General features: G+C 37.0%; 2 long non-coding RNA genes and 1 pseudogene across 2 annotated transcripts; all 3 read right to left on the bottom strand.

Moving 5' to 3' along the window:
* Positions 1 to 565: 565 nt before the first annotated feature.
* On the bottom strand, positions 566 to 6,533 carry LOC131802907 (uncharacterized). Its single transcript, XR_009342418.1, has 6 exons — positions 6,129 to 6,533; positions 4,631 to 6,058; positions 3,124 to 4,560; positions 2,067 to 3,053; positions 1,618 to 1,715; positions 566 to 1,543 (listed from the first exon to the last, which is right to left on the bottom strand). It is a non-coding gene; the product is annotated as an uncharacterized LOC131802907 (long non-coding RNA).
* Positions 6,534 to 7,875: 1,342 nt separating this feature from the next.
* On the bottom strand, positions 7,876 to 9,732 carry LOC131802905 (uncharacterized). Its single transcript, XR_009342416.1, has 3 exons — positions 9,585 to 9,732; positions 9,134 to 9,231; positions 7,876 to 9,059 (listed from the first exon to the last, which is right to left on the bottom strand). It is a non-coding gene; the product is annotated as an uncharacterized LOC131802905 (long non-coding RNA).
* Positions 9,733 to 16,041: 6,309 nt separating this feature from the next.
* On the bottom strand, positions 16,042 to 19,173 carry LOC131802838 (long-chain-fatty-acid--CoA ligase 4-like; annotated as a pseudogene).
* Positions 19,174 to 20,676: the final 1,503 nt, after the last annotated feature.

The following is a 20,676-nucleotide window of genomic DNA, read 5'->3' as shown; positions in this document are numbered from 1 at the left end:
AGTATTATCCATAGAAATGCATATGAATGAATGAAGAAGCTGTAAAGAATCAATGAAAGAAAGAAAGAAATATTAATATGTGTTGAATTAGTTTTCATTGTTCATTGTCTTACCTTCTTTCACCTTTGCCATGAATAAGTTGCTTCAATGCTTCCTTCGCCTTCCTTCAAAATGGTGTTGTTGGTGTTGATGAAGAAATTCGATGAAGTATCTGTGGAAATATGGATAATTGTTAATTATTTTCATTTGCAATTGGAATTGAAGTTCAATGTTAAATGAAATTCAAATTTGATTAGAAGAATAAATGTGAGACCTACTTTTGATGTCACTCGAAATGAAAATGAAGAGCAAAAAAAAAAAAAAAAAAAAAAAAAAAAAAAAAAAAAGGTCCTCACCAGCAATTTTGTCTACCTGCCGGGCCTCTATTTATACCCTGAAAAATTTGCCGCCTGCGGCGCATTTCTTCTTCACACAAACCCGTCCCAATTTGGTCACTCTGCCGGGCCTCTACTTATACCCTGAAAAATTTGCCGCCTGCGGCGCATTTTTCCTTGACACTTACCCGTCCCAAGCCGGCCTACGGCGCAATTCCTCCAATGCAGACAGTCTTACATAGCCGGCCTGCGGCGCATAATCCACATAGTGAGTATCAAATACCAGAGGCGAAGCACTTAGCACTCCAACAAAGGCTACAATTCCGCGTGTTCAGGTGGCAATCCGGATGTACGATGTAGAGATGCGCATTCATTCATCCAAGTCTTCAGCAGCAGTACGAAATGTTGGGAGTTGCGGGAATAATTAGTGGTTCTGGGGGTATAGTCGGACTACGGCCATAAGCCATGTAGTCGTGAAAGCTCAACACCATATGGCCTCCCATTATTGCACCGTGTCGGAACTCTAACACTCGCTCACTCACTTCATCAGCTCTTTACAATTGCATATACATTGATAGCTAACACCAACATCAATATCAACATCAACATCAACACCAACATCAATAACAATTCTACTACAACTACTCCTTCACGTAACAATTCGATCACTTTTTCACTTACATCTTCCATTGATGGCCACTGCCAATTGCCTTTCGCCTTTGTCATCTCGTTGCCTTGCCTTGCTGTCTCATCAATACTTTCTTCAATTTCAACTTCAACTTCACCACCAATTTCAGCTGCAACTTCAATGTATGCACTAGAATATCCGTTCAAATCGATCCCACTAAATGGTATTAGTGTTGGTATTTCTATTGCCATTGCCATTGCTATTGCTATTGGTCAGTCTTCAACTCTAATGCCTTGCCTTGCCTTGCCTTACCTTGGCTACTAGTAGTCTGCGTGGTTGCTTGTCAAGTCCAGCCAATGTATTATTTGTTGTCGATGCATTGACAATTGGTGGAAGTGGAAGTATTGCAGTTACAGCTTCTTTTCACAACACATATATGTATGTGGATTCGTTAGCTAGCTCGCTCGTTCATTTAGTTGTAGTAGTTCACAATGAGACAGTGAGTATTATCCATAGAAATGCATATGAATGAATGAAGAAGCTGTAAAGAATCAATGAAAGAAAGAAAGAAATATTAATATGTGTTGAATTAGTTTTCATTGTTCATTGTCTTACCTTCTTTCACCTTTGCCATGAATAAGTTGCTTCAATGCTTCCTTCGCCTTCCTTCAAAATGGTGTTGTTGGTGTTGATGAAGAATTTCGATGAAGTATCTGTGGAAATATGGATAATTGTTAATTATTTTCATTTGCAATTGGAATTGAAGTTCAATGTTAAATGAAATTCAAATTTGATTAGAAGAATAAATGTGAGACCTACTTTTGATGTCACTCGAAATGAAAATGAAGAGCAAAAAAAAAAAAAAAAAAAAAAAAAAAAAAAAAAAAAGGTCCTCACCAGCAATTTTGTCTACCTGCCGGGCCTCTATTTATACCCTGAAAAATTTGCCGCCTGCGGCGCATTTCTTCTTCACACAAACCCGTCCCAATTTGGTCACTCTGCCGGGCCTCTACTTATACCCTGAAAAATTTGCCGCCTGCGGCGCATTTTTTCTTGACACTTACCCGTCCCAAGCCGGCCTACGGCGCAATTCCTCCAATGCAGACAGTCTTACATAGCCGGCCTGCGGCGCATAATCCACATAGTGAGTATCAAATACCAGAGGCGAAGCACTTAGCACTCCAACAAAGGCTACAATTCCGCGTGTTCAGGTGGCAATCCGGATGTACGATGTAGAGATGCGCATTCATTCATCCAAGTCTTCAGCAGCAGTACGAAATGTTGGGAGTTGCGGGAATAATTAGTGGTTCTGGGGGTATAGTCGGACTACGGCCATAAGCCATGTAGTCGTGAAAGCTCAACACCATATGGCCTCCCATTATTGCACCGTGTCGGAACTCTAACACTCGCTCACTCACTTCATCAGCTCTTCACACTTGCATACAGATTGATAGCTAACACCAATATCAACATCAACACCAATATCAACATCAACATCAACATCAACATCAACACCAATATCAATAACAATTCTACTACAACTACTCCTTCACGTAACAATTCGATCACTTTTTCACTTACATCTTCCATTGATGGCCACTGCCAATTGCCTTTCGCCTTTGTCATCTCGTTGCCTTGCTGTCTCATCAATACTTTCTTCTTCAATTTCAACTTCAACCTCACCACCAATTTCAGCTGCAACTTCAATGTATGCACTAGAATATCCGTTCAAATCGATCCCATTAAATGGTATTAGTGTTGGTATTGCCATTGCCATTGCTATTGCTATTGCTATTGGTCAGTCTTCAACTCTAATGCCTTGCCTTACCTTGGCTACTAGTAGTCTGCGTGGTTGCTTGTCAAGTCCAGCCAATGTATTATTTGTTGTCGATGCATTGACAATTGGAGGAAGTATTGCAGTTACAGCTTCTTTTCACAACACATATATGTATGTGGATTCGTTAGCTAGCTCGCTCGTTCATTTAGTTGTAGTAGTTCACAATGAGACAGTGAGTATTATCCATAGAAATGCATATGAATGAATGAAGAAGCTGTAAAGAATCAATGAAAGAAAGAAATATTAATATGTGTTCAATTAGTTTTCATTGTTCATTGTCTTACCTTCTTCTTTTACCTTTGCCATGAATAAGTTGCTTCAATGCTTCCTTCGCCTTCCTTCAAAATGGTGTTGTTGGTGTTGATGAAGAAATTCGATGAAGTATCTGTGGAAATATGGATAATTGTTAATTATTTTCATTTGCAATTGGAATTGAAGTTCAATGTTAAATGAAATTCAAATTTGATTAGAAGAATAAATGTGAGACCTACTTTTGATGTCACTCGAAATGAAAATGAAGAGCAAAAAAAAAAAAAAAAAAAAAAAAAAAAAAAAAAAGGTCCTCACCAGCAATTTTGTCTACCTGCCGGGCCTCTATTTATACCCTGAAAAATTTGCCGCCTGCGGCGCATTTCTTCTTCACACAAACCCGTCCCAATTTGGTCACTCTGCCGGGCCTCTACTTATACCCTGAAAAATTTGCCGCCTGCGGCGCATTTTTTCTTGACACTTACCCGTCCCAAGCCGGCCTACGGCGCAATTCCTCCAATGCAGACAGTCTTACATAGCCGGCCTGCGGCGCATAATCCACATAGTGAGTATCAAATACCAGAGGCGAAGCACTTAGCACTCCAACAAAGGCTACAATTCCGCGTGTTCAGGTGGCAATCCGGATGTACGATGTAGAGATGCGCATTCATTCATCCAAGTCTTCAGCAGCAGTACGAAATGTTGGGAGTTGCGGGAATAATTAGTGGTTCTGGGGGTATAGTCGGACTACGGCCATAAGCCATGTAGTCGTGAAAGCTCAACACCATATGGCCTCCCATTATTGCACCGTGTCGGAACTCTAACACTCGCTCACTCACTTCATCAGCTCTTCACACTTGCATACAGATTGATAGCTAACACCAATATCAACATCAACACCAATATCAACATCAACATCAACATCAACATCAACACCAATATCAATAACAATTCTACTACAACTACTCCTTCACGTAACAATTCGATCACTTTTTCACTTACATCTTCCATTGATGGCCACTGCCAATTGCCTTTCGCCTTTGTCATCTCGTTGCCTTGCTGTCTCATCAATACTTTCTTCTTCAATTTCAACTTCAACCTCACCACCAATTTCAGCTGCAACTTCAATGTATGCACTAGAATATCCGTTCAAATCGATCCCATTAAATGGTATTAGTGTTGGTATTGCCATTGCCATTGCTATTGCTATTGCTATTGGTCAGTCTTCAACTCTAATGCCTTGCCTTACCTTGGCTACTAGTAGTCTGCGTGGTTGCTTGTCAAGTCCAGCCAATGTATTATTTGTTGTCGATGCATTGACAATTGGAGGAAGTATTGCAGTTACAGCTTCTTTTCACAACACATATATGTATGTGGATTCGTTAGCTAGCTCGCTCGTTCATTTAGTTGTAGTAGTTCACAATGAGACAGTGAGTATTATCCATAGAAATGCATATGAATGAATGAAGAAGCTGTAAAGAATCAATGAAAGAAAGAAATATTAATATGTGTTCAATTAGTTTTCATTGTTCATTGTCTTACCTTCTTCTTTTACCTTTGCCATGAATAAGTTGCTTCAATGCTTCCTTCGCCTTCCTTCAAAATGGTGTTGTTGGTGTTGATGAAGAAATTCGATGAAGTATCTGTGGAAATATGGATAATTGTTAATTATTTTCATTTGCAATTGGAATTGAAGTTCAATGTTAAATGAAATTCAAATTTGATTAGAAGAATAAATGTGAGACCTACTTTTGATGTCACTCGAAATGAAAATGAAGAGCAAAAAAAAAAAAAAAAAAAAAAAAAAAAAAAAAAAAAAGGTCCTCACCAGCAATTTTGTCTACCTGCCGGGCCTCTATTTATACCCTGAAAAATTTGCCGCCTGCGGCGCATTTCTTCTTCACACAAACCCGTCCCAATTTGGTCACTCTGCCGGGCCTCTACTTATACCCTGAAAAATTTGCCGCCTGCGGCGCATTTTTTCTTGACACTTACCCGTCCCAAGCCGGCCTACGGCGCAATTCCTCCAATGCAGACAGTCTTACATAGCCGGCCTGCGGCGCATAATCCACATAGTGAGTATCAAATACCAGAGGCGAAGCACTTAGCACTCCAACAAAGGCTACAATTCCGCGTGTTCAGGTGGCAATCCGGATGTACGATGTAGAGATGCGCATTCATTCATCCAAGTCTTCAGCAGCAGTACGAAATGTTGGGAGTTGCGGGAATAATTAGTGGTTCTGGGGGTATAGTCGGACTACGGCCATAAGCCATGTAGTCGTGAAAGCTCAACACCATATGGCCTCCCATTATTGCACCGTGTCGGAACTCTAACACTCGCTCACTCACTTCATCAGCTCTTTACAATTGCATATACATTGATAGCTAACACCAACATCAATATCAACATCAACATCAACACCAACATCAATAACAATTCTACTACAACTACTCCTTCACGTAACAATTCGATCACTTTTTCACTTACATCTTCCATTGATGGCCACTGCCAATTGCCTTTCGCCTTTGTCATCTCGTTGCCTTGCCTTGCTGTCTCATCAATACTTTCTTCAATTTCAACTTCAACTTCACCACCAATTTCAGCTGCAACTTCAATGTATGCACTAGAATATCCGTTCAAATCGATCCCACTAAATGGTATTAGTGTTGGTATTTCTATTGCCATTGCCATTGCTATTGCTATTGGTCAGTCTTCAACTCTAATGCCTTGCCTTGCCTTGCCTTACCTTGGCTACTAGTAGTCTGCGTGGTTGCTTGTCAAGTCCAGCCAATGTATTATTTGTTGTCGATGCATTGACAATTGGAGGAAGTATTGCAGTTACAGCTTCTTTTCACAACACATATATGTATGTGGATTCGTTAGCTAGCTCGCTCGTTCATTTAGTTGTAGTAGTTCACAATGAGACAGTGAGTATTATCCATAGAAATGCATATGAATGAATGAAGAAGCTGTAAAGAATCAATGAAAGAAAGAAATATTAATATGTGTTCAATTAGTTTTCATTGTTCATTGTCTTACCTTCTTCTTTTACCTTTGCCATGAATAAGTTGCTTCAATGCTTCCTTCGCCTTCCTTCAAAATGGTGTTGTTGGTGTTGATGAAGAAATTCGATGAAGTATCTGTGGAAATATGGATAATTGTTAATTATTTTCATTTGCAATTGGAATTGAAGTTCAATGTTAAATGAAATTCAAATTTGATTAGAAGAATAAATGTGAGACCTACTTTTGATGTCACTCGAAATGAAAATGAAGAGCAAAAAAAAAAAAAAAAAAAAAAAAAAAAAAAAAAAAAAAGGTCCTCACCAGCAATTTTGTCTACCTGCCGGGCCTCTATTTATACCCTGAAAAATTTGCCGCCTGCGGCGCATTTCTTCTTCACACAAACCCGTCCCAATTTGGTCACTCTGCCGGGCCTCTACTTATACCCTGAAAATTTGCCGCCTGCGGCGCATTTTTTCTTGACACTTACCCGTCCCAAGCCGGCCTACGGCGCAATTCCTCCAATGCAGACAGTCTTACATAGCCGGCCTGCGGCGCATAATCCACATAGTGAGTATCAAATACCAGAGGCGAAGCACTTAGCACTCCAACAAAGGCTACAATTCCGCGTGTTCAGGTGGCAATCCGGATGTACGATGTAGAGATGCGCATTCATTCATCCAAGTCTTCAGCAGCAGTACGAAATGTTGGGAGTTGCGGGAATAATTAGTGGTTCTGGGGGTATAGTCGGACTACGGCCATAAGCCATGTAGTCGTGAAAGCTCAACACCATATGGCCTCCCATTATTGCACCGTGTCGGAACTCTAACACTCGCTCACTCACTTCATCAGCTCTTTACAATTGCATATACATTGATAGCTAACACCAACATCAATATCAACATCAACATCAACACCAACATCAATAACAATTCTACTACAACTACTCCTTCACGTAACAATTCGATCACTTTTTCACTTACATCTTCCATTGATGGCCACTGCCAATTGCCTTTCGCCTTTGTCATCTCGTTGCCTTGCCTTGCTGTCTCATCAATACTTTCTTCAATTTCAACTTCAACTTCACCACCAATTTCAGCTGCAACTTCAATGTATGCACTAGAATATCCGTTCAAATCGATCCCACTAAATGGTATTAGTGTTGGTATTTCTATTGCCATTGCCATTGCTATTGCTATTGGTCAGTCTTCAACTCTAATGCCTTGCCTTGCCTTGCCTTACCTTGGCTACTAGTAGTCTGCGTGGTTGCTTGTCAAGTCCAGCCAATGTATTATTTGTTGTCGATGCATTGACAATTGGAGGAAGTATTGCAGTTACAGCTTCTTTTCACAACACATATATGTATGTGGATTCGTTAGCTAGCTCGCTCGTTCATTTAGTTGTAGTAGTTCACAATGAGACAGTGAGTATTATCCATAGAAATGCATATGAATGAATGAAGAAGCTGTAAAGAATCAATGAAAGAAAGAAATATTAATATGTGTTCAATTAGTTTTCATTGTTCATTGTCTTACCTTCTTCTTTTACCTTTGCCATGAATAAGTTGCTTCAATGCTTCCTTCGCCTTCCTTCAAAATGGTGTTGTTGGTGTTGATGAAGAAATTCGATGAAGTATCTGTGGAAATATGGATAATTGTTAATTATTTTCATTTGCAATTGGAATTGAAGTTCAATGTTAAATGAAATTCAAATTTGATTAGAAGAATAAATGTGAGACCTACTTTTGATGTCACTCGAAATGAAAATGAAGAGCAAAAAAAAAAAAAAAAAAAAAAAAAAAAAAAAAAAAAGGTCCTCACCAGCAATTTTGTCTACCTGCCGGGCCTCTATTTATACCCTGAAAAATTTGCCGCCTGCGGCGCATTTCTTCTTCACACAAACCCGTCCCAATTTGGTCACTCTGCCGGGCCTCTACTTATACCCTGAAAAATTTGCCGCCTGCGGCGCATTTTTTCTTGACACTTACCCGTCCCAAGCCGGCCTACGGCGCAATTCCTCCAATGCAGACAGTCTTACATAGCCGGCCTGCGGCGCATAATCCACATAGTGAGTATCAAATACCAGAGGCGAAGCACTTAGCACTCCAACAAAGGCTACAATTCCGCGTGTTCAGGTGGCAATCCGGATGTACGATGTAGAGATGCGCATTCATTCATCCAAGTCTTCAGCAGCAGTACGAAATGTTGGGAGTTGCGGGAATAATTAGTGGTTCTGGGGGTATAGTCGGACTACGGCCATAAGCCATGTAGTCGTGAAAGCTCAACACCATATGGCCTCCCATTATTGCACCGTGTCGGAACTCTAACACTCGCTCACTCACTTCATCAGCTCTTTACAATTGCATATACATTGATAGCTAACACCAACATCAATATCAACATCAACATCAACACCAACATCAATAACAATTCTACTACAACTACTCCTTCACGTAACAATTCGATCACTTTTTCACTTACATCTTCCATTGATGGCCACTGCCAATTGCCTTTCGCCTTTGTCATCTCGTTGCCTTGCCTTGCTGTCTCATCAATACTTTCTTCAATTTCAACTTCAACTTCACCACCAATTTCAGCTGCAACTTCAATGTATGCACTAGAATATCCGTTCAAATCGATCCCACTAAATGGTATTAGTGTTGGTATTTCTATTGCCATTGCCATTGCTATTGCTATTGGTCAGTCTTCAACTCTAATGCCTTGCCTTGCCTTGCCTTACCTTGGCTACTAGTAGTCTGCGTGGTTGCTTGTCAAGTCCAGCCAATGTATTATTTGTTGTCGATGCATTGACAATTGGTGGAAGTGGAAGTATTGCAGTTACAGCTTCTTTTCACAACACATATATGTATGTGGATTCGTTAGCTAGCTCGCTCGTTCATTTAGTTGTAGTAGTTCACAATGAGACAGTGAGTATTATCCATAGAAATGCATATGAATGAATGAAGAAGCTGTAAAGAATCAATGAAAGAAAGAAAGAAATATTAATATGTGTTGAATTAGTTTTCATTGTTCATTGTCTTACCTTCTTTCACCTTTGCCATGAATAAGTTGCTTCAATGCTTCCTTCGCCTTCCTTCAAAATGGTGTTGTTGGTGTTGATGAAGAATTTCGATGAAGTATCTGTGGAAATATGGATAATTGTTAATTATTTTCATTTGCAATTGGAATTGAAGTTCAATGTTAAATGAAATTCAAATTTGATTAGAAGAATAAATGTGAGACCTACTTTTGATGTCACTCGAAATGAAAATGAAGAGCAAAAAAAAAAAAAAAAAAAAAAAAAAAAAAAAAAAAAAAGGTCCTCACCAGCAATTTTGTCTACCTGCCGGGCCTCTATTTATACCCTGAAAAATTTGCCGCCTGCGGCGCATTTCTTCTTCACACAAACCCGTCCCAATTTGGTCACTCTGCCGGGCCTCTACTTATACCCTGAAAAATTTGCCGCCTGCGGCGCATTTTTTTTTGACACTTACCCGTCCCAAGCCGGCCTACGGCGCAATTCCTCCAATGCAGACAGTCTTACATAGCCGGCCTGCGGCGCATAATCCACATAGTGAGTATCAAATACCAGAGGCGAAGCACTTAGCACTCCAACAAAGGCTACAATTCCGCGTGTTCAGGTGGCAATCCGAATGTACGATGTAGAGATGCGCATTCATTCATCCAAGTCTTCAGCAGCAGTACGAAATGTTGGGAGTTGCGGGAATAATTAGTGGTTCTGGGGGTATAGTCGGACTACGGCCATAAGCCATGTAGTCGTGAAAGCTCAACACCATATGGCCTCCCATTATTGCACCGTGTCGGAACTCTAACACTCGCTCACTCACTTCATCAGCTCTTCACACTTGCATACAGATTGATAGCTAACACCAATATCAACATCAACACCAATATCAACATCAACATCAACATCAACATCAACACCAATATCAATAACAATTCTACTACAACTACTCCTTCACGTAACAATTCGATCACTTTTTCACTTACATCTTCCATTGATGGCCACTGCCAATTGCCTTTCGCCTTTGTCATCTCGTTGCCTTGCTGTCTCATCAATACTTTCTTCTTCAATTTCAACTTCAACCTCACCACCAATTTCAGCTGCAACTTCAATGTATGCACTAGAATATCCGTTCAAATCGATCCCATTAAATGGTATTAGTGTTGGTATTGCCATTGCCATTGCTATTGCTATTGCTATTGGTCAGTCTTCAACTCTAATGCCTTGCCTTACCTTGGCTACTAGTAGTCTGCGTGGTTGCTTGTCAAGTCCAGCCAATGTATTATTTGTTGTCGATGCATTGACAATTGGAGGAAGTATTGCAGTTACAGCTTCTTTTCACAACACATATATGTATGTGGATTCGTTAGCTAGCTCGCTCGTTCATTTAGTTGTAGTAGTTCACAATGAGACAGTGAGTATTATCCATAGAAATGCATATGAATGAATGAAGAAGCTGTAAAGAATCAATGAAAGAAAGAAATATTAATATGTGTTCAATTAGTTTTCATTGTTCATTGTCTTACCTTCTTCTTTTACCTTTGCCATGAATAAGTTGCTTCAATGCTTCCTTCGCCTTCCTTCAAAATGGTGTTGTTGGTGTTGATGAAGAAATTCGATGAAGTATCTGTGGAAATATGGATAATTGTTAATTATTTTCATTTGCAATTGGAATTGAAGTTCAATGTTAAATGAAATTCAAATTTGATTAGAAGAATAAATGTGAGACCTACTTTTGATGTCACTCGAAATGAAAATGAAGAGCAAAAAAAAAAAAAAAAAAAAAAAAAAAAAAAAAAAAGGTCCTCACCAGCAATTTTGTCTACCTGCCGGGCCTCTATTTATACCCTGAAAAATTTGCCGCCTGCGGCGCATTTCTTCTTCACACAAACCCGTCCCAATTTGGTCACTCTGCCGGGCCTCTACTTATACCCTGAAAAATTTGCCGCCTGCGGCGCATTTTTTCTTGACACTTACCCGTCCCAAGCCGGCCTACGGCGCAATTCCTCCAATGCAGACAGTCTTACATAGCCGGCCTGCGGCGCATAATCCACATAGTGAGTATCAAATACCAGAGGCGAAGCACTTAGCACTCCAACAAAGGCTACAATTCCGCGTGTTCAGGTGGCAATCCGGATGTACGATGTAGAGATGCGCATTCATTCATCCAAGTCTTCAGCAGCAGTACGAAATGTTGGGAGTTGCGGGAATAATTAGTGGTTCTGGGGGTATAGTCGGACTACGGCCATAAGCCATGTAGTCGTGAAAGCTCAACACCATATGGCCTCCCATTATTGCACCGTGTCGGAACTCTAACACTCGCTCACTCACTTCATCAGCTCTTTACAATTGCATATACATTGATAGCTAACACCAACATCAATATCAACATCAACATCAACACCAACATCAATAACAATTCTACTACAACTACTCCTTCACGTAACAATTCGATCACTTTTTCACTTACATCTTCCATTGATGGCCACTGCCAATTGCCTTTCGCCTTTGTCATCTCGTTGCCTTGCCTTGCTGTCTCATCAATACTTTCTTCAATTTCAACTTCAACTTCACCACCAATTTCAGCTGCAACTTCAATGTATGCACTAGAATATCCGTTCAAATCGATCCCACTAAATGGTATTAGTGTTGGTATTTCTATTGCCATTGCCATTGCTATTGCTATTGGTCAGTCTTCAACTCTAATGCCTTGCCTTGCCTTGCCTTACCTTGGCTACTAGTAGTCTGCGTGGTTGCTTGTCAAGTCCAGCCAATGTATTATTTGTTGTCGATGCATTGACAATTGGTGGAAGTGGAAGTATTGCAGTTACAGCTTCTTTTCACAACACATATATGTATGTGGATTCGTTAGCTAGGTCGCTCGTTCATTTAGTTGTAGTAGTTCACAATGAGACAGTGAGTATTATCCATAGAAATGCATATGAATGAATGAAGAAGCTGTAAAGAATCAATGAAAGAAAGAAATATTAATATGTGTTGAATTAGTTTTCATTGTTCATTGTCTTACCTTCTTCTTTCACCTTTGCCATGAATAAGTTGCTTCAATGCTTCCTTCGCCTTCCTTCAAAATGGTGTTGTTGGTGTTGATGAAGAATTTCGATGAAGTATCTGTGGAATGGAAATATGGATAATTGTTAATGATTTTTATTTCCAATCGGAATTGAAGTTCAATGTTAAATAAAATTTCAAATTTGATTCGATGAACAATTCGTCGTCGGAGAATAATAAATGTGAGACCTACTTTTGATGTCACTCGAAATGAAAATGAAGAGCAAAAAAAAAAAAAAAAAAAAAAAAAAAAAAAAAAAAAAAAAAGGTCCTCACCAGCAATTTTGTCTACCTGCCGGGCCTCTATTTATACCCTGAAAAATTTGCCGCCTGCGGCGCATTTCTTCTTCACACAAACCCGTCCCAATTTGGTCACTCTGACGGGCCTCTACTTATACCCTGAAAAATTTGCCGCCTGCGGCGCATTTTTTCCTGACACTTACCCGTCCCAAGCCGGCCTGCGGCGCATTTTCTTTTAAGCATAAAGTCTCCCATAGCTGAGCAGTGGCACATTTTCTTCTACGTCGAACAGTTAACCCAAGCAGGTTACTGAAGTATTTTCGCAGCATATCTTCCATATTCGCATGCCTTGCCTCACAAAAACACACGCAGTCTCAAGAGAAGTCCAAATATCTCTAGGATAACAACAGGATGGATTCTTCGATTGTGAGATAAGCCAACCAGGCACTAAATTCTATCACTCATGTCCAAGCATTTAAGAAAAAGTGCCTACTGAAAATGTATCCTGCTTATATTTCCAACGTTTTGAGCACAGATTAACAACAATTTTTGCAAGAATCGATGCTGAAAATGGCATTCTAATAAAACATTATATACACTTTGAAATGGTTTGAGTATGCATTAATAAATGTTATAGTAAATATGACAATTAGAAGCAGTTCTAAGATGGTAGATTAATTAATATTTAATTTGCATGTTCTGCATCAAATAGCACGTACAAATTCAAGAGGATTACAGGTACTTTTAAAGAAACAACAAAATTGATTTTTCGATCGTGAGGAAAAACAAGCGAGGAAAAAATTAATATCTTTCAAATTCAAACGCATTTAACAAATGTTCCCTTCTAGATATGACTTCTGCTTCCGTTTTCAAAAATTTTGAGCATTGATTAGCATTAAATTAATGCAAGAATCTATGTTGAAGACATAATTGCGATAAAATATTTTATATTTCGAAATGGTGTGAGTATAAATAAAAAAACTGATAAGGGTGCAAGAAAAAACCGATCTTAGATCGTGGTCCAATTGAAATTTTTGCCGCTTTTCCTGCATCGTAAATGCATGCAATTTTAAGGGTAATACTACTGTTAACAAGTGAAACAAGAGCTCTTAGTGATTCATAAAAAACAATGAGGATGTTGATGATGAGCTCCGTGAAGCAGTTTACCCATGCCCTACCACAAGACATGGATCAATATGATATCGCTCATTGTTTAAATATGTGCAACACAGCTCAAAATTTGGTGTACATATTTTCGGAGGCAAATAAGAACGATTGTCTAGTTCGGAAAATACAAACGTGTTTCCGAAAAATTAATTATGACTACTATATTTTCTGACAAAATTATTCCTTACGATAACTATCTTTTGGTATGATATTAACATGCGATAGCAACAACAAGACATCATGGCCAAAGGAATAAAAGATATGAAACACAATATTTTACTAAATAAAATCGAGTAATTTATTGTTAATTGATAAAAAAAATTTTAAATAAGGAAGTAATATATATTTGAAACCTTTAACAGGCAAAAAATACAAATAACAAAACATGGAAAGATCTGTTTTATATTAAACTTTCTCGAAAAAAAAAAAAAACAAAATGACAAACAACATTCAACGTACTACTTCGATATATCAAAAGCAAAGATTGTAATACAAGACAGTGAAACACAATTCAACGCTACCTTAACTCATGTAGTTCGAAAAATCAAAGACTGTTCCTTACTTCTGATAGTTCTTTGCATCTAAGGGATCTACTTTTAGCCAAATCGACCTTAAGAATAAATAGGAAATGTGCGCGAATATTCTAAATGATAATGTAATAAATAATTTGAAACATTTGCCAATTTCGTTCACCTTAAAATTTATATCTACAACGTTTACGAAAAGCAAATTGTCAAATCGTAAGGTAAAAACTTCTATTCATTTTTAACAGTATCTTCTTCTTTTTAAAAAGCTTGAGTAAGGAGTAATTTAAACAGAAAACCTAGTTGCATTTCTAGTTAATAACTTAGAAGTATCACGAATTCTAAATTGTGTTTTTCAAACTTGATCACCCTGGTTAAACCTGTACATGACTGCAATATTTGAAAGTTTTATTTACTCACTACTAAGAAGGGGAACAAAGGAATTATTATAGAGCATACCTTTATAGGATTCGCTGAACGAGTTCAAAGCACCAAATATTAATTTAGAAGGTGTGTTTAAGATTGACATCAAAGAAAATTCGAATTTCCCAACATTCACTTTTAGCGGTCCCCAATAACATTAAAACGTTATTTCAATAAAATACTGGCCATGACCTTTCAAATCATATACTTGCCTTCGGTAACCAACGCAAAAAATTATTAGCTTAGCATCTCTAAAAAATATATATTCATAAGACATTTAGAAATTGAATATTATGCTTTTGCATCATTATGACATCCCTTCTAGGGCGCCATGCAATGTACTGCCAAGCTGCTTTTTCCGATGAGCCTCTATATGGCCGCATAGTGAATAACAACTTTACCATTCTCCTCCAAAAATCAAATGATTTCCGAAAATTTGACCGGAGTTTATTTTCGATCACAAAAATGCGTTTTTAACATTGATGGTTTTTAAGTGTACCAGTAGTCGACACTTTTAGGATTTTCGCGTTTTTAATCGCTCACCATTCTGAGTGGAACTTTTCAATTATTACAAAGTTAATTTATTCAGATTCGAAATTTTGTATAGTTTTTGCAATAATAAATAAAATTTTAATAACTTTTTTTTAAATTTCATAAATTTGTAGTTTTATTAAAACAATGCTTTTTGCCAGTAGTCGGCACCACTTGCCAATTGTCGGTATGGCATGTTCCAACAGTCGGCATACAAATTTTTTTTGTAAATTAATTCATTAAAATATAATATTTTTGTTTAGTTAAACTGATTCGACGTCTTTATTGTACTTTTTTTAAGAATATGGATTGTTGAGGACCTTCACAGACAAAAATTTAATTTTTATTAGAATAAATCATCTTTTCTTAGCGAAATTGTACACAAAGATAGCTGACAATATATTTGAAGTAAACAAAATACATTTAGTTGTAAAAGTTTCATTTATTTGGGCTTAAAAATAAAAAGTGCTTACCCTACCATCAAATAGTTTTAGCACTGACCTTAAAATTAAGTTCACTATATTAAATACAATTATTTTAATAACAAATTGGAACTGTAAACTAATATCCAAAGTATAATCTTTTTATCCCTTATTCTTAACAAAAACTTCCTCGACGTCTAATAAATTATGTTTGAGAAGATGTGTTAAAAATATATATTCTCTAATGGTATTAGAATTGTAACAAATATGCGTACAAAAATACAATTTATATGTTAGAATGCAGACGATTGCGAGTTCCGTTAAAACGCCATGTCCTGGTTTTTGGAAACTGCACTAACTTTATAAACACAAAGCTTATAAGGTTCAAATATCAAATTACTGTATTAAAACATGTTTCTTAAGACAATATTAAAAATGTGAACCGCATAATTATTGCAAGCATTTAATCCAAAAAAGTTGCTTATGATTTTAACAATACGCACTGTACACAGACAGACTAAATTTTTGTTATGAAATAGGTGGTTAATGCATTTGATAATAAATTTACAAATATAAATTAATAAAGAAAATGTGCCCAATACTAATTAATTTATTAATTCAGCATTGACTTAAACAAACTTGAAGTAATTTAAACATTTTCAAAAATATGTCTTTCACGTTATCCAAGTTGCGCTGTGTTAATTCGCACTATGTTTTCATGTTAAGCAGAAAACAATTGTTTAAGAGTGATTATAGCTATGAAAGAAGAACTAAAATGAATTCATAAGAACTTCTGTGTGTTTGAAACTTTACATAAAATAATAATTTTTTTTCATTGTTCTATTTTTACCATTAACTTTTTATATTTAAGTTCAAAGCGTAATAAGGAAGTGTAGTTTCGGTATGAAATTTAGAACATGCGTGTACAATTTGAAATGGTAGTATTATTGGTATTTGTATAGATTAATAAATAATTTTGTGTTCCTAATATTGCTGTACTAAAATTTTCATTCAATGAGAAATTGTTTTGATCCATATTAGATCGTGATGTATGAAAAATTAAAGACAGTACACGAATAAACTTTTCGTGTAGTGCATACTTGTTACCGGCTAAAACTGCACCTAGTTGTTTAGTCAATTTCATGAGGCATACATGCGATTGATGTCGTGCTGATATTTGTCTTGAATGTCTTTGCGCTTCAATTTAAAAGCAGCAGTTACAAACCCCATGTCTGGTGACCAGACTTCCTTGCAGAGTGTAATGGCAGCGGGGACTTCGAACTTTTGAAGTTTACCTAAAAATTGAAAAGGCGATAGTTAACGCAGGATCCATTATTATTTGTATTTCGTACATACATTTGCGAGCATGTTCAGCGATTTCTTTAATAACTGCCTTTTCAATTTCTGAACTCGAGCAAAGCTCTTCAAATGTTTTGCCTTCAAGACCATGACGAAGAGATAACTCTTCCAAGTGCTTCTGATTGGGTACAACTAGAGCAACAGTAAACTGCTTGGTAGGATCACCATATACGCAAATATTTTCAACCAGTGGACATGTCTTAAGCTCCGATTCTACTTTTCCAAGGGAAACGTATTCAACATCTTGCAGCTTGACCAAGTCCTTTTTGCGATCTGAAACGGAAAAAAAATACTTAATTTCTCAAGCAAAATCATAAATTTTAACTGGCTTTACCAATAATTTTAAGTACGCCATCTGGATGCATTTCACCAATATCTCCGGTTTTGAACCAGCGTTTTCCATCTTCTTCAAAGAACTCTTCGGCTGTTTTGTTTGGTAGCTTATAATAACCCATGGAAACACATTCACCCCCAACAAGAACTTCTGCCTAAAAAGAGGAAGAGTTGATTTTTCTTGTAATAAATTTCATTGGATACACATACTTGGGGATTGGGTTTATTTGTGACTCGGTACCCTCCTTCTTCCCAATTGACTAAGAGTATATCACAAACTGTTAATGGGGCGCCAACACGACCATACTGCATATCGCGATCTATAAAAAACAAAAGTTGAGCGATTTTATTAAATGAAAGCAAGTTTCAAAACTTGTATTACAATCCATAACCGTTGCTCCCGATGTGGTTTCAGTTAAGCCGTAACCTTGAATTAAATCAACGCACAAACAAGTTTTTATCTGCTCGTGTGAATCGGGTGAAAGTGGTCTGGCATCATAATTCGAACGCGGCCGTCCATAAGTTTGGCAACTTTTTTAAAAACCAAATAGAAGCCATTCTGCGGTTATCCTGGAGATATTTGTACTTCTCTTGAGACTGCGTGTGTTTTTGATGCAAGGTATGGGGATAAATCTATCCTTACATACAAATTTAGATTGGGAATAGGAGTAGAAGTCATCTTTAGCAGTAAATATTTCTTAAACGCTTTTGGATTAGAAGAATAGAATTAAATTTCTTGATTGCAGGAAAAGCGGGAACATTTTCAATTAGACCACGATCTTAGATCGGCTTTTTTCTTGCATACCTATCAATACTTTTATTTTATGTATACTCACACCATTTGGAAGCATAATATTACGTCTTCAATGTCTGTTCTTGCATTAACTTTGTGCTAATCGGTGCTCAAAATGTTTGAATAGAGAAGCAGAAGTCATATCCAGAAGGCAATATTTGTTAAATGCATTTGGATATGAAAAATATTATTTAATTCCTAGCTATTTTTCCTCACGATCGAAAAATCCATCCTGTGGTTATCCTGAAGATATTTATAGGTCTCTTGAAACTGCGTGTGTTTTTGAGGAAAGTCATGGGGAAAAATCTACCAATTCATACAAATTTAGCTTGGGAATAAGAGAAGTCATCTTTAGCAGGCAATATTTTTTTAAACGTTTTGGATATGAAAGATAGAATTTAATTCTTTGATTGGGTTTCAAAGTATAAAATATCTTATTGGAATTATGTCTTCAACATAATTTCTTGCATTATTCTGGAAATATGTGTACGTCTGAGGACAAACCTATCATTACATACAAATTTGGATTGGGAACAGGAGCAGAAGTCATCTTTTGCAGGCAGTGTTTCTTAAACGCTTTCGGATATGAAAGATAGAATTAAATTCCTTGATTGGGTTTCCTCACCATCGATGAATCCATTGTTTCCTTTTCCTTAAGAGCTCGTACTTCATATGTTTGCAGTTGTATTACCCTTGAAATTGCATGCGTTTTTAATGCAGGAAATACGGATAGAATTTCAATCAGACCACGATCTTAGAACGGCTTCTTTCTTGCACACTTATCAGTTCTTTTATTTATACTCACACCATTTCGAAATATAAAATATTTTATTGAAATTACGTCTTCAACATAGATTCTTGGATTAATTTAATGCTAATCGAAGCTCAAAATGTTTGAAAACAGAAGGCAATATTTGTTAAATGTGTTTGAATATAAAAAATAGTATTTAATACCTCGCTTGTTTTTATTCACCATCGAAAACCCATCCTGAGGTTATCCGGGAGATATTTGTAGGCCTCTTGAAACTGCGTGTGCTTTTGATGCAAGGTATGGGGGTAAATCTATCCTTACATACAAATTTAGATTGGGAATAGGAGCAGAAGTCATCTTTAGCAGGCAGTATTTTTTAAACGTTTTGGATATGAAAGATAGAATTTAAGTCCCTGATTGCGTTTCCTCACCATCGATGAATCCATTTTGCTGTTTTCCCTAACACCTCGTGTTGCACATGTTGGCAGTTGTATTACCCTTGAAACTGCATGTGTTTTTGATGCAGGAAATACGGATAGAATTTCAATTAGACGACGATCTTAGAACGGCATCTATCTTGCATACCTATCAGTACTTTTATTTTATGTATAATCACACCATTTCGGAGTATATAATAATTTATTGGAATTACGATTTCAACATAGATTCTTGGATTAATTTAATGCTAATCGGTGCTCAAAATGTTTGAAAACAGAAGGCAATATTTGTTTAATGTGTTTGAATATGAAAAATATTATATAATACCTCGCTTGTTTTTAGTCACGATCGAAAACACATCCTGAGGTTATCCTGGAGATATTTTTGTAGGTCTCTTGAAACTGCGTGTGTTTTTGAGGAAAGTCATGGGGAAAAATCTACCAATTCATACAAATTTGGTTTGGGAATAGGAGAAAAGTCATCTTCAGCAGGCAGTATTTTTTAAACGTTTTGGATATGAAAGATAGAATTTAGTCTTTGATTGGATTTCAAATTATAAAATATCTTATCGGACATCGGACTTAACATAGATTCTTGCCTTATCCTGGAAACATGTGTACGTCTCTTGAGACTGCGTGTGTTTTTTGAAGCAAAGTATGGGGACAAATCTATCCTTACATACAAATTTTGATTGGGAATAGGAGCAGAAGTCATATTTAGCAGGCAATATTTCTTAAACGCTTATGTGTATGGAAGATAGAATTTAATTCCTTAATTTCAAGAAAAGCTGGAAAATTTCCTATTAGACTACGATCTTAGAACGGCTTCTTTCTTACATACCTATCAATATTGTTATTTTATGTATACTCACACCATTTCGAAGTATAAAATATTTTATTGGAATTACGTCTTCAACATAGATTCTTGCATTAAATTAATGCCAATCGGTGCTCAAAATGTTTGAAAACAGGTGCAGAAGACTTATCCAGAAGACAATAAAGGCTCGTGTTGCACATGTTGGCAGTTGTATTACCCTTAAAACTGCATATGTTTTTGATGCAGGAAATAAGTATAGAATTTCAACTAGACGACGATCTTAGAACGCCGTCTATCTTGCATACCTATCAATACTTTTATTTTATGTATAATCACACCATTTCGGAGTATATAATAATTTATTGGAATTACGATTTCAACATAGATTCTTGCATTAAGTTTGTGCTAATCGGTGCTCAAGATGTTTGAAAACAGAAGTCAATGTTTGTTAAATGCGTTTGAATATTAAAAATTTTATTTAATACCTCGCTTGTTTTTAGTCACGATCGAAAACCCATCCTGAGGTTATCCTGGAGATATTTGCGGGTCTCTTGAAACTGCGTGTGTTTTTGAGGAAAGTCATGGGGAAAAATCTACTAATTCGGGAATAGGAGAAAAAGTCATCTTTAGCAGGCAATATTTTTCAAACGTTTTGGATATGAAAGATAGATTTTAATTTCCTGATTGGGTTTCCT

The sequence above is a fragment of the Musca domestica genome, unplaced genomic scaffold (genome assembly GCF_030504385.1).
Source record: "Musca domestica strain aabys unplaced genomic scaffold, Musca_domestica.polishedcontigs.V.1.1 25, whole genome shotgun sequence".
Classification (NCBI taxonomy): Eukaryota; Metazoa; Arthropoda; class Insecta; order Diptera; family Muscidae; genus Musca; species Musca domestica.
This window is presented reverse-complemented; position numbering and strand designations above follow the sequence as displayed.